Genomic DNA, 12,482 nt, shown 5'->3' on the forward strand with positions numbered 1-12,482 from the left:
AAACTCATGAAACAATAAAAAAAATTAAAACATAAATAAAATAAATATATAAAAAAGTGAAAAACGAACTAGCATATTGCACACAACAAATTAAAATTTTAAAATATATAAGATTATTTGATAAATACTTTATTTATAATTGTTTTATGACAATGAAATATATATATACACACACGCATATATATCGTAATTTAAGAATTGAGATATGCAATTGCATGATCTCGATAATAATGAAAAATAAAGTTTTTATGATAAGGTTAATTTTGTCATTACAATCCAATATATAAATTTAATCACTCTTGTTAAAATCATACCAAACATTCAATATATTATCTTATCATCATACTTATATTTGATTTATTCTTATATTATATCTCATACTTATCATATCATGTGCACCAAACTATTCTTTAGAGTATAATTTATTATTTGTAAATTATCATCATGCATGCTGAAATTCGGTGTTCGTATTTTAACGAATGGAGCAAAAATACTCATTTTATGTATTGATTGAAAAAGGAACAAGAGAGAATTACATGGCCGTTATACTAAGTACTACCAAACTAAACTAAGAGCATAATTAAAACGCATTATAGTAAGAAATGTGAAATACCAATATAACCAACATCATGAAGATGTATTATATACTAGCCACCGAGGCATATGTGTTGTGTGTATCATGAATATATAATGCTAATATATTAAATATTCATGATATACCATGACACTAAAATATTTTTTACTTGAATCATGAAAGGCAATTGATTACAAAGCCTAAATAAATTTTTGTCAAACTCAATTTGTTATCTTACATGATATAGGTTTCGATCATAAAAAATAATATTGTTTTAAAACTGTAATATCATCTCACGTAAAATAATGATAAACTTCAATGAAAAGAAGTAAACAAATAGTCAAAATATTTGTCCAAAAATTATCAGAATGTCGTCAAACTAAAATTTATTGAATATAAAAACATCGAATTTGTCTTTTAAATTCAGCTAATAAATTGAACAAAAAAAATTAAAGTTGTATTTATCTTTAGGCATTTATGCATAAGCTAAACCTTTTAGGCTCTAGTATAATAAGAAAATATTCATTTTATCGAATCATACACAAGTACAACATAAACATACAAAATAAATAGACCAATATATTAAAGTGTGCTATAAAAAATTGATATGACATAACAAAATGTAAACTATTACAAAGATTTCGCTAAATACATGGAAAATAAAGTAGAAAATGGCGAACTCCTTTTATTTGCCAAAAAATGGTTATTCAGGAGAAGTGATATGATAGAGGATGAGAAATAGAGAAACATGGACAGAATACAAGGTGCCACGTGTAGCTGTGGTTGAACATAGATAATGGAATTTATGAGCATCCCCCATATTCTAATGTTGAAACATATAGCATGTATTTAACAATTATTGTAACCATTTGAATAAAATGTATTTTTAAAAAATTTAAAATACATAGAGTTGACTTACTTATATTTTATCATTCTCTATTTACGTCTTTGAAAACCATGTTTTTTGTGAATACACCAGATTGACGCTCTAAATTCTCGTTTTTTACCAAAATTTTTGTAGAATTTTGTGAGACTCCTCTTAAAAGTACCGTATATAGCTGACCACAGCTGAACACATGGTTACACAAAAATATGCCAATATTTGGTATTATTTGATCTTGTGCTTAACAATAAATAAGCCTTATGGAAACTGTCAACTCAAATAGTAATCCAAAATTATCTTCATTTTTCAAGGACATTCTATATAGAAAGAATCTGGTACCCTAGTGAGGACCTGTTATAATCTCAGCATCTATAAAATTTCTACCAAGATTGCGACATATTAATCTTGTTCCATTGCATAGACCAAGTTCGGGCGCAACATTTCTTAAGAGTATGATAGACTTGCCTACTTTTCAATATGATTTTATGTAATGGCAAACCACTTGGACTAATGAAATTCAAAAATTCTTCTTGAAAAAGTTTGTGATTGTTGTTTTCTACATTATCCCAAGAAGTATACTCTTTTTCCTCTGCAGGAAACTTGAGAATGGGCATTTGATTAATACTGTCGACATCAACATTTTTTGTTAAGATGATGGCTCTATCAACCATATAGTTTTCATCATTATAACATGATTTATCATATCAGAAAAATAGAATCAATCAACATCTGAATTGATTGTTCACCTTCCCATGGTATGATAATTGAATATGCTAATTTTATAAAATCATGATTCACAGTATGTTGCAATCCATCACTTATGCGCAAGAAAAATTGCAAGAACTCAATATCTTGAGCAAAGCTCATATTTTGTTGAAAGTGTCTTATCTTTACGCAATGCCAAAATGTTGACCTTGAAATACTTGCAGAAATTTTTTCTGCCTTTGACCTTCGTTTAACAGCCGGTAACACTTGTCGAAAATCGCCACCAAAACCATTGTCTTCCCTCCAAATGATATTTGATTTTCTATAGTATCTAGGAAACTCTTATTGACGGATTCAAAAAAATAGAGATTTGCCATTGGAGCGTTGTCCCATTCTATAGCTGATGCACACATTATTAGATCTGTAAGTTCTGTCTGTTTTTTATTTTGCAAAGTGTTGGTTGATGTGGTTGGTCTAAGTGAAATTTGAAAACGTGAATGTGCACCCCGTTGAATTCACTATTATGAGGAGTGGGGGGAATCCCTTGCTTAATTTTTCCACCTAGCAACAATGTCGCAACTATTCCAGATGTTGCTACCGCAGTTATAGTTTTTACCATTTTTCTTAAATGTGCCAACATTGACCGGTATAAAAAAGTCTTACCAGTACCTCCAGGACCATCAATGAAGAAGAGTTTTGATTGGTTATGCATAATACTTTTAATAATGGTGTCAAATGCAATTCTCTGTTGAGCATTCAAACTTTCAATATATCTCAAATCATCATCAGAAATCTGATAAGAAAGCTCATCCTCAATTATTCTTTGTAGCGGTGTGTCTTCTAAAAACTCAACACTTACTGATGGCAAATCAAAATCATCAAGTTTCATTTTGTACCGATGCAACAACCTTCGTTTCTCAAGCAATAACTTATTGATGATTAAGTTACTTAATGAAATTTCTCATGTTGGAGAAGTCCCATCATTTTAGCAGAATCCTTAAATGTTAAATATGTTACCACATTCACAGTCATCAGATCTTCAAAAGTTTTTGGGCCCCTGACATGATTTAAAAGGATATGAAGATAAAACCTCTCACCTTCAGATGGCGATAAAAAATATATTCTTCCAACCACTTTATTGTTGCTTATTTGACGAATCCATTTTTTCCAGATTTTATCCATGTGTAATATTGTAGAAATTCTCGAAATAAATACTTTCCAATCAAGTCAGGATCGCAATTTATTTTGAAAAATTATGTAAGAATAGTCTTCGAGTTGTCATCATCTACAAGTAGATCACTTACGTGTTGTTAAGGGTCAAAATAAATCAAATGTTGGTTTGGTGTATGTAGATGTAACCTAATGACTGAATGATACATCCTACTGAACTCAAATGAGAAAATTCACCAAATGCTTCAGGCGCACAAATCTACCTTCCATCCACGTACTATTGGATTTCATCACAATTTTTCTCATTTGTAACTCTAGTGCGACCCGATCAAGACCTTTATGGATGTACTTGTATTTGTACTTGACACATATAATCCCTCAACATTATACTTCAACATTAATATGACAATCATATTTTTAAAAAAAATTCCATGGATTGTACGAGACAACCAAACCATTATCAATGAAAACGTCGCCATTGTTGGTAATTGATACTTAGCCACCTTCACGTCTTCGATACAAAGGGTATGAATTATTTCCTCGAGATGTGTAACTTTGGAAATTTCTTCTTACATTTACCATTTATCATGCATGGACAATTAGGATTGATTGATCCATAGGGCTAATGTATTATATGGTGGATAATTGCTTTGTGTTGATTAGTTCTTCCGTTTGCAAATGTATTTCTGCACGCACAATTGAGTCTAAGTGATTGAGAGTACACAACTTGTCATTTTTTTAAAATATGACCAACATATGAACATGAGGAAGCCTTTTTTTATACTCAATTACGTACGAATAAGAGCAAACCTTACCTGAAACCCCTCTATCCAATGTCTTTCTTAAACTCCTCAAACTTTCAACGAAATATCCTTGTAATCAAATTTGGGCGGTCTTGAGTTGACTGCCCATGAAGTATTTCATATTTTATCTCATTCCAATTCAGACTGCATGTCATTGTACATTATATCTGGTTTTCCATATATTTGTATCAAATTCATGCCATCTTGATACATTTGGTATATATCACGTCAGCTTCCACTGAAAGATGATGGCAAAACAGTTCTGGTACCAACATTTATGGTTTAACGTATTTGGTAAATATGTATAAGATGTGAATTGTAATATAAATTGTGAAAATAATATTCTAATCATTAAGTTAGCGTACTTGAATTATTTTCACTCTATGTAAACAATCTTGCAATCCTTGGTAAAGTTCTGAACGTATATCACATTGATTTGAATGTATATCGTAGTCATTGTGTTTCAATATTTACATAATTGTCAACAACATATTGTTGACATAGACGATCTCCTCTAAGTAGCAAAGATGGTGAATTTTCTCGTATCTGAATATGAAGATAATTTACACTATAGATTATAAGTGTAAATTTAAGTTTTTAATTGTTTTTAATTAAAAAGATAAACAATAAAGTACAATAATTTTTTCACTAACTTGTAGCATAAACGCATAGTAATTTAAGCATATTAACTGGGTACTATTAATATCTTGGCTATTTATGTCCCATCCATATGTATCATATGGCAGAAAGAGGGGATATTGCAAAAGATCATAATAGCCAACTACATCTTGAATGCTGATAAGATTTCCACCGATTCCTTGTATAGTAACATCTTAACTGCTCAAAGTTTCTTGACATTCGTTGTCAACAATGACGACTGCAAATTGATATGTTTTTGGTAAACTATATCGATGTTCATTAGGTTTTTGTTGCCTGATGATGAGCCTACAGTTATTTATGTTTTGACATTTGCCAATTTGTCGGAACACGTGCACAAATGGATTGTGTTGATCAAGAATGTTTTATATCTTAAGCAGCAATCCTCGCCTTATTTCTGAATTTCCATGAAGTCTATTGTCTATATCATGATCTTTGTCTACAATCCACATCTGCATGTACCTTGGCCTACAATTGTCATTTGGTAGAAGACTTCCAATGGAGTGATATATTAATCCATGACAATAAATGTGTAAATTTCCTGAGTACCGATTGCAAAGGAATCATATATGTTGACTCTCAACGATGTAAAAGAGAAAACATAATTGTATGATCTTATGAACTGCCGAAAATATCTACCTTCATCATTATCTGCAGCAGACAACTCTTGCAATTCAATGGGAGAAATGATATGATCCAAATTTGTATTTTTATTTATATGGCAGAATGGTGATGTTTCACCATAAAACAATAGAGCTTGACAATGTATACAAATTCTTGGGTCAGACAACTGTCACAGATAATTTATCTCACTTTCACCGAAAATTCTTGCTAGGTTACAATATCAACGTCGACATGGATATCGTTGTGTGTTAGTAATGACATTATTTTCATTGAAGACAATTCCTGTAATTTTTCGAATTAATCTTCAAACTAACAATTTTAAAAAAAAATTGTTGTTGGAAAAGTGAACCAATAAATTATACAGTGGAAATTTATTATTCTAACCAATTTGTAAACCTTGTTTTTAAAAATAATCTATTTTCAAAATATTTATTATTAACTTCATATATTCATGACATACATAACGCAGTATACCTCGGTATTTAGTCCTAATTAAAATTGTGAAATGCCTATAAGCGCCAATGAGAATGTCATATATTTCATATTTTGCGGTAAAATAAATATAACATATTATAAAATAATATTTTTCATATTTATTTGATTTTTTGAAAAATGAAAATAATTATTTTAAATAAATTAAAAAATTTGTACGAAACTCTAAAAATAAGACACTGACTTTTAAATTATTAAATATTTGTGCATTAAATTTTGAAAATAAAAACAAAAAATAAAAATCAATCATCTGGTTGATGGACTCTGTTGGAATATTTAATGTTCGCAATCTTGATTTAGATGTTAGCAAAACTTGTTATTTTGTTTCTAATGAATTTACATAAGTGCGCAGAAAGCTACCGAGCCTAAACTGATAGCTATCAGACGCAAACTGAAAGCACCAACTGATTGTCCAAACTGAACCAGTTCAACTGATATATCAAAGACCAGTTCTACTGATTGTCCAACTGATATGTAGTTCAGCAGAAGAACTTCAGAATCTCAGCCAACTCATGAAGAGCTCAACTGATAAAAAGCCCAACTAACGAGTTCAACTGAATCAGTGAAATCACTTTAGCTGACGAGCCAACTGATTTCACCACATCAGGTCCAACTGACCAGTTCAGAACATCAGTTAGAAGCAGACGAGTTTGCAGAACACGAAAAGCTTATCTAAGTGAAATCCAAATGAGCGCATTTAAGTAAATCAATTGATCAATCAAAGGACAATAATGGACTTTGCAGCAGAGCTTAAAGTCAAGACGTTCCCGAATGACTATCAGAAAGAACAAGTCACGAATATCGAGGAAAAGATTCAACTGCAATGAACATATTTGATGAGTCTTGATGTATGGTCACGAAACCTCTATAAATACAAGATCGAGACCATCAACAAAGAGGTGTGTGAAAATCATGAGAAAAGAATAAGAGCGTGTTCATTGTGTACCAGCTTACAAGAAGCAATCAGCCCAGACTTGAGGGAACACTTCAACGTGTTATCAGCTTAGATTAGAAGCACAATTTCCTCAGTGTATGAGAACACTTTCGTGTTGTATTCAGAGATCTGTTCTCATACAGTCACCTACAATCACTCACATATACAGAGATTAGAACTTATTGATAAGTTGAATGAGTCTTGTAGAGCCCAAAATCAGTGCACGTAAACCCATGCATTGACTAAACTGTTAAATTATTTATTTAATTTAAAATGGTTTTTCATGATTCATGATTTTGCATTATTTTAAATTATTTCATGTTTATTTGATGCACGTTAAAACGTTTTCTTGATTATTATGTTTCAGGCGAATATTCGATGCGGGATGGGAAAAAGAGACCGGTGGCGATTTATGAAAATGTGGTATTTTATTTCAAGTTAGAAAAATTGATATTTTAAAGGATTTTTGGAATTTTAAGCATTTTAACGTCTAATTATTAGGTGATTTTAAACCTTTCAAATACTATTTTGAATATTGAGAGATTTTAATCTTGTAATTGGCACTCAATTATTATTATTAAATCTTTGAATGAGAGTAAATAATTAGATTAATATTATCTTTTATTACTAATTAATTACCTAAACATTTGTTTAGTCCCTTGATTACCCTCCTTACACACACACACCATCGGATACACACGCACACACATTACATTCATTTATTTTTGGAGAAGAAACCTAGGGTTCTTGAGCTCTAGCAGCAGCCACCCCTCTCCCTTGCGAAATTTCCGGAGATTTATGTTGGTTTTCTAGCAAAAACCGTGTAGCATCATCTCCTGCGATCTACCACGTCGATATTCGTCACCTTCGAGCGTTTAATCATCAAGACATTTATATTATTTTATTTTTGCATCGATCTTGTCGTAGTAAGTATTTTGATGTGTATTGTATGCAAAATCCGTGTATGTTGTGAAAAATTTCTGATCAAAATGTTTGAAATGATTTTGGATCAAAATTTTAGATCTCAAATGGAGTCGGCTGTCATTTCAAGTAATGTGGATTTTCGGTCAACTTTCTGGAAAAACTTTCAAAATATAAAAATTATTGATTTTTGATACATTCGATTTGACAGTAAATTCGTAATTTTTGGACTAGAAACGAGTGAGTTATGATCATTTTCGTGTGACTGCTCAAACTGTGACGTTTTTAAAAATATGTTCTTCATGTTTCTTGAGTTTATGTGGTTGCAGGCTTAGTTGGGAATCATTGAGTGGTCATTGCTGTGTTAGGATATGTCATGTGTTGCGATCAGATGCCTTTCGGTGTTTTGTTTCGAGTCGGTATGGGTTTAGTTGCATTAGAAGTCATAGGGAAGCAAATGGGTAGAAGATGACATTTTTGGGGTTTGGTTCGCGTACAGTTAGTGCCACAGCACTGCATTTGGAGCACCTCAGCATTGCTGGTTCGTGCAGGGCAACGCCGCTGGAGGGTGGCGCCTAGGCGCTAGACTGGCGCTGCAGCGCTAGTTCTGGTATCTTCGAGCTTCAAGTTTAAGTGATATTGCTTCATTTGGGTACTAATACGTCGTTGTTTTCAAGCTTAGTGAAGGTTAGTTTAGATGTTATGAAGTTTGATTAGGGAACGTTGAACTATGGTTTAGGCGAGGTCTGTGTCTTCCATTGCTTGGGAAGTTTCATAGTCCATGTCAAGATTTTTCACGGTTCGAGTCGGGGGTCAGTATGTTGATTAAATGTGGTCAAGTCCCGAGTGGTCTAGAAAGTCATAAGTTATTTAATTACTTCGATTTGTTGATACGGTTAAGTTCTGAAATTTTAAGTTGTTAGAATAATGTACTAGTATGTATGTGCAGCAGTAGCCCCAAGCGAGATCCAACGAATCTTTCAACGCTTTGTAAGTATGTTCGACGTGCAAAAAGAGAAAATATTTTATTTTTGAGGTATGCGAAATGTCTTATGACCAATTATGAATGGGTTTGGAAGCTGGAGAACGTGTTCGGGAACCTCTCCACCCGGTAAAGTATGACTGGATTTTGATCAGGGTTGGAAAGCGGTAAAGTATGATCAGGGACCAATCCACTCGGTAAAGTATGCGGTAGTGGACATCCCTGCTAGCCCAGTACTGTGGTTTAGTCTGATCAGACGAACTATGATATGGGTCACTTGCTTTGAAACATATCTATATGCAAAATAATGATGCATGTTTAAGTACGTATGATGCTAGGACGTTTATGAAAATGTTTATGAAATGATGGCACATCTATGTTATGCAAGTATGTTCAAAGTTATTTTATGTGTGCGTTATTTTTAATGCATGTGGATTTTATTACATATTATTCATTATTCTCAGTCTATACATGTTGAGTCTTTAGACTCGCTAGACTTGATCGATGCAGGTGCGGACGAGGTTGAGGAGAAGAGAGGCGGAGAACAGTTAGATGGTTCGGACTGGACGGATGACTAACACGAGGACTGCTTAAGTTTCAAGAAAAATTTTATGCGTGATGAACTCATACTCTGATTTTAACGAATTACTTTTTGTTGTTTTAAACAAGTACTTGTTGCAAGTTGTTTACAATTTCAAATATTTGTTCAAGAATTTTCATTATTTGGCATTTTGAATGAAAATTTCTTATTTAAGAAAAAATTTAATTTTCCGCAAATTTTAAATATGTTTAAAAGTACGGTACGTTACACTTGCACAAAGACATTAAACTTGTGTATGTGGTTTTTAACACATAGACGTTAAACAAGTGTTGGCTAAAAAATGCAGCCTTGAGTCTATGCTAGGAGTTCAGTTAGGCAGTGGTGTAAATCCTAAGCTTTGTGGGTTTGTACAAGGCGTTGTATAAATCAAAGTCTTCTAGTAGATCCTACCCGAGATGGTAGAAGGAGTGACGTAGGAGCAGTTGAAGTCTCCGAACATCCATAAACATATCTTGTGTAATTAACTGTCTAAATATTGTTTTCAAACTGATTTGATCAATTCGAGCTGTTATCAATTCAGTTCTCACTATAACTGAACTGATATATGCAAGAACCGATCCTCCTTATTTCAGTTATTCAGTTTACACAAGTTAAAAGGCTTTCAAATTAGTCGGCTTTCTTAACTAATGATTATTTCGAGTATTTTCCGTTTGGTTTAAAACCAAACTCGATCTAATTCATCGGTATTTACATTCTTAGACGAGCTATTGAAGCTCATGGAGAACATTGTGTTTGAAGCACCCTCGCAGGTGTTAGAACCGATTCTTCAGTTGGTGATCATCGAAGTCATTAATTACTAAATATAGGATTTGAGAGGGGAAATTGATAGAAGAAGCAATAAAAGTTTTTTAACAAAAAAGAAATACACATGTATGTCACAAATAGAAAATGTAGTGAAACAATTATTTAGCAAAGTAATACTAATTGATCCAACATATTCTGATTCAGTTATTTGAGTGAAACCAATTATACGCCTTTATATGCCGTAAGAAATGCCTACCCTGTTCATTATCTTTATCATACAACTGTTGCAATTCAATTTGAGATGATATAAAATCTAATTTTGCGTGCCCATTTTTGCAGCACGGTTGAGATGTTTCACCATGAAATAGTAGATCTTGACAGCATTAGACAAATTGTTGGATTTGACAAATGGCACTGACCATTATATTGACTCTCACTGAAATTTCTTGCTAGATTATGATATTGACATAGACGTAATATTGTTGAGCCCTAACAATTATGTGTTTTCAATATTGCTAGTTCATGTAGTTATATGTTTATTTCAGAATTCTTATATCATACATAGATGAGATAATGCAAAGTAAAAAAAAAAAACCATATATGTTATATCAATGGTGTGTTTGGATTTAGTATATTAACTTGATGGTTTAAATAAGTTAGACATTGATATGTGTTAGTACTTCTTGGCTCAAAATTGAATGTCATTGGTTTAAATAAGGTTAATGTCTATATACGACATAATTGTCAAACCGTAGTTGTGATGATACCTGGCACTAATTGATCCAACATATTCTGAGTCATTGTATTTGAGGTAAACAATTATACAGCCTTATATGCCGTAAGAAATGCCTACCCTGTCATTATCTTTATCATACAACTGTTGCAATTCAATTTGAGATGATATAAAATCTAATTTTGCGTGCCCATTTTTGCAGCACGGTTGAGGTGTTTCACCATGAAATAGTAGATCTTGACAGCATTAGACAAATTGTTGGATTTGACAAATGTCACTTACCATTATATTGACTCTCACTGAAATTTCTTGCTAGATTATGATATTGACATAGACGTAAATATTGTTGAGCCCTAACAATTATGTTGTTTTCAATATTGCTAGTTCATGTAGTTATATGTTTATTTCAGAATTCTTATATCATACATAGATGAGATAATGCAAAGTAAAAAAAAACAATATATGTTATATCAATGGTGTGTTTGGATTTAGTATATTAACTTGATGGTTTAAATAAGTTAGACATTGATATGTGTTAGTACTCCTTTGCTCAAAATTGATGTCATTGTTTAATAAGTTAATGTCTATATACGACATAATTGTCCAACCGTAGTTGTGATGATACCTGGCATTAAAAGTGAATGTTAAATATGTAATTATTTGGTTATTGAAATTATTAGATATGAAAACTATTTAAATGATGATGTTAAATAAATAAAATATAATAATTTATTGTTTCCCTCTCTAAATATTAATTATTACATGTGGATGCAAACTCAAATATTGTCTTGCATATCATATAAAAAATGTTTAAAATCGTTCAACTTCAAACAGTGCAACGAAATCTTCAACTTGATTTGAAGAAGTTTCCATTATTGCACGTGTTGTAGTAGTCATAGCCAAATTGTTGTTGATAGGAACTGAAAATGTATAAGAGCATTATATGCGTGTAGTAGGATAAATAAATGACATGATCGATTAGGGTGATCATCGTTGAGTTATGATAACTCGGTTCTTGAAATTTTGAACACAGATGAATTAAATTGATTTTGGTTTTCAAACCAAACAAAAGACACTCAAAAATAATCATTTGTAGAAATTGATTAAACATTTGTAAAGTATTTAAAATATATTCAAGTTGAATGAGTAAAAAATATTTTGGTTGAAGCATTTTATCAAACACTTGGTATGCAATATTTTGGTATTTGAAGAACACATAAAATGCTTCAACAATGCATATTTAAAAACAATTGAAATGATAAGTAAATACAATAAATAAATAGACACAAATTTTTTTATGGATGTTCGAAGATTAACAATTCTTACGTCACCCTTTCTTACCCTTGGGAAGGATCCACTAAAAACTTTTGATTTATACAACACCCTTGTACAAATCCATTTCAACTTAGGACTTATCTTTTGCCTAATTGAAACTCCTAGCACACTCTCAATTGTAGGCCGCAACCTCACAATCCACATAATGTTTAAAATCTCTTATGTCAAGACTACAAACACAATATTTAATGTCATTGTGTGACTAATCTTTGAAGTTCAACTCTCCTGTATATGTGTGAGTGATTGTGTGAGAAATTTATCCTTTAAAGTATACATCTCAAATATATCCTCACACAAAGGCTTGTGCTCTGAAATAGCAGATTT

Source organism: Primulina eburnea, chromosome 14 (assembly GCF_022965805.1).
Source record: "Primulina eburnea isolate SZY01 chromosome 14, ASM2296580v1, whole genome shotgun sequence".
Taxonomy (NCBI): Eukaryota; Viridiplantae; Streptophyta; class Magnoliopsida; order Lamiales; family Gesneriaceae; genus Primulina; species Primulina eburnea.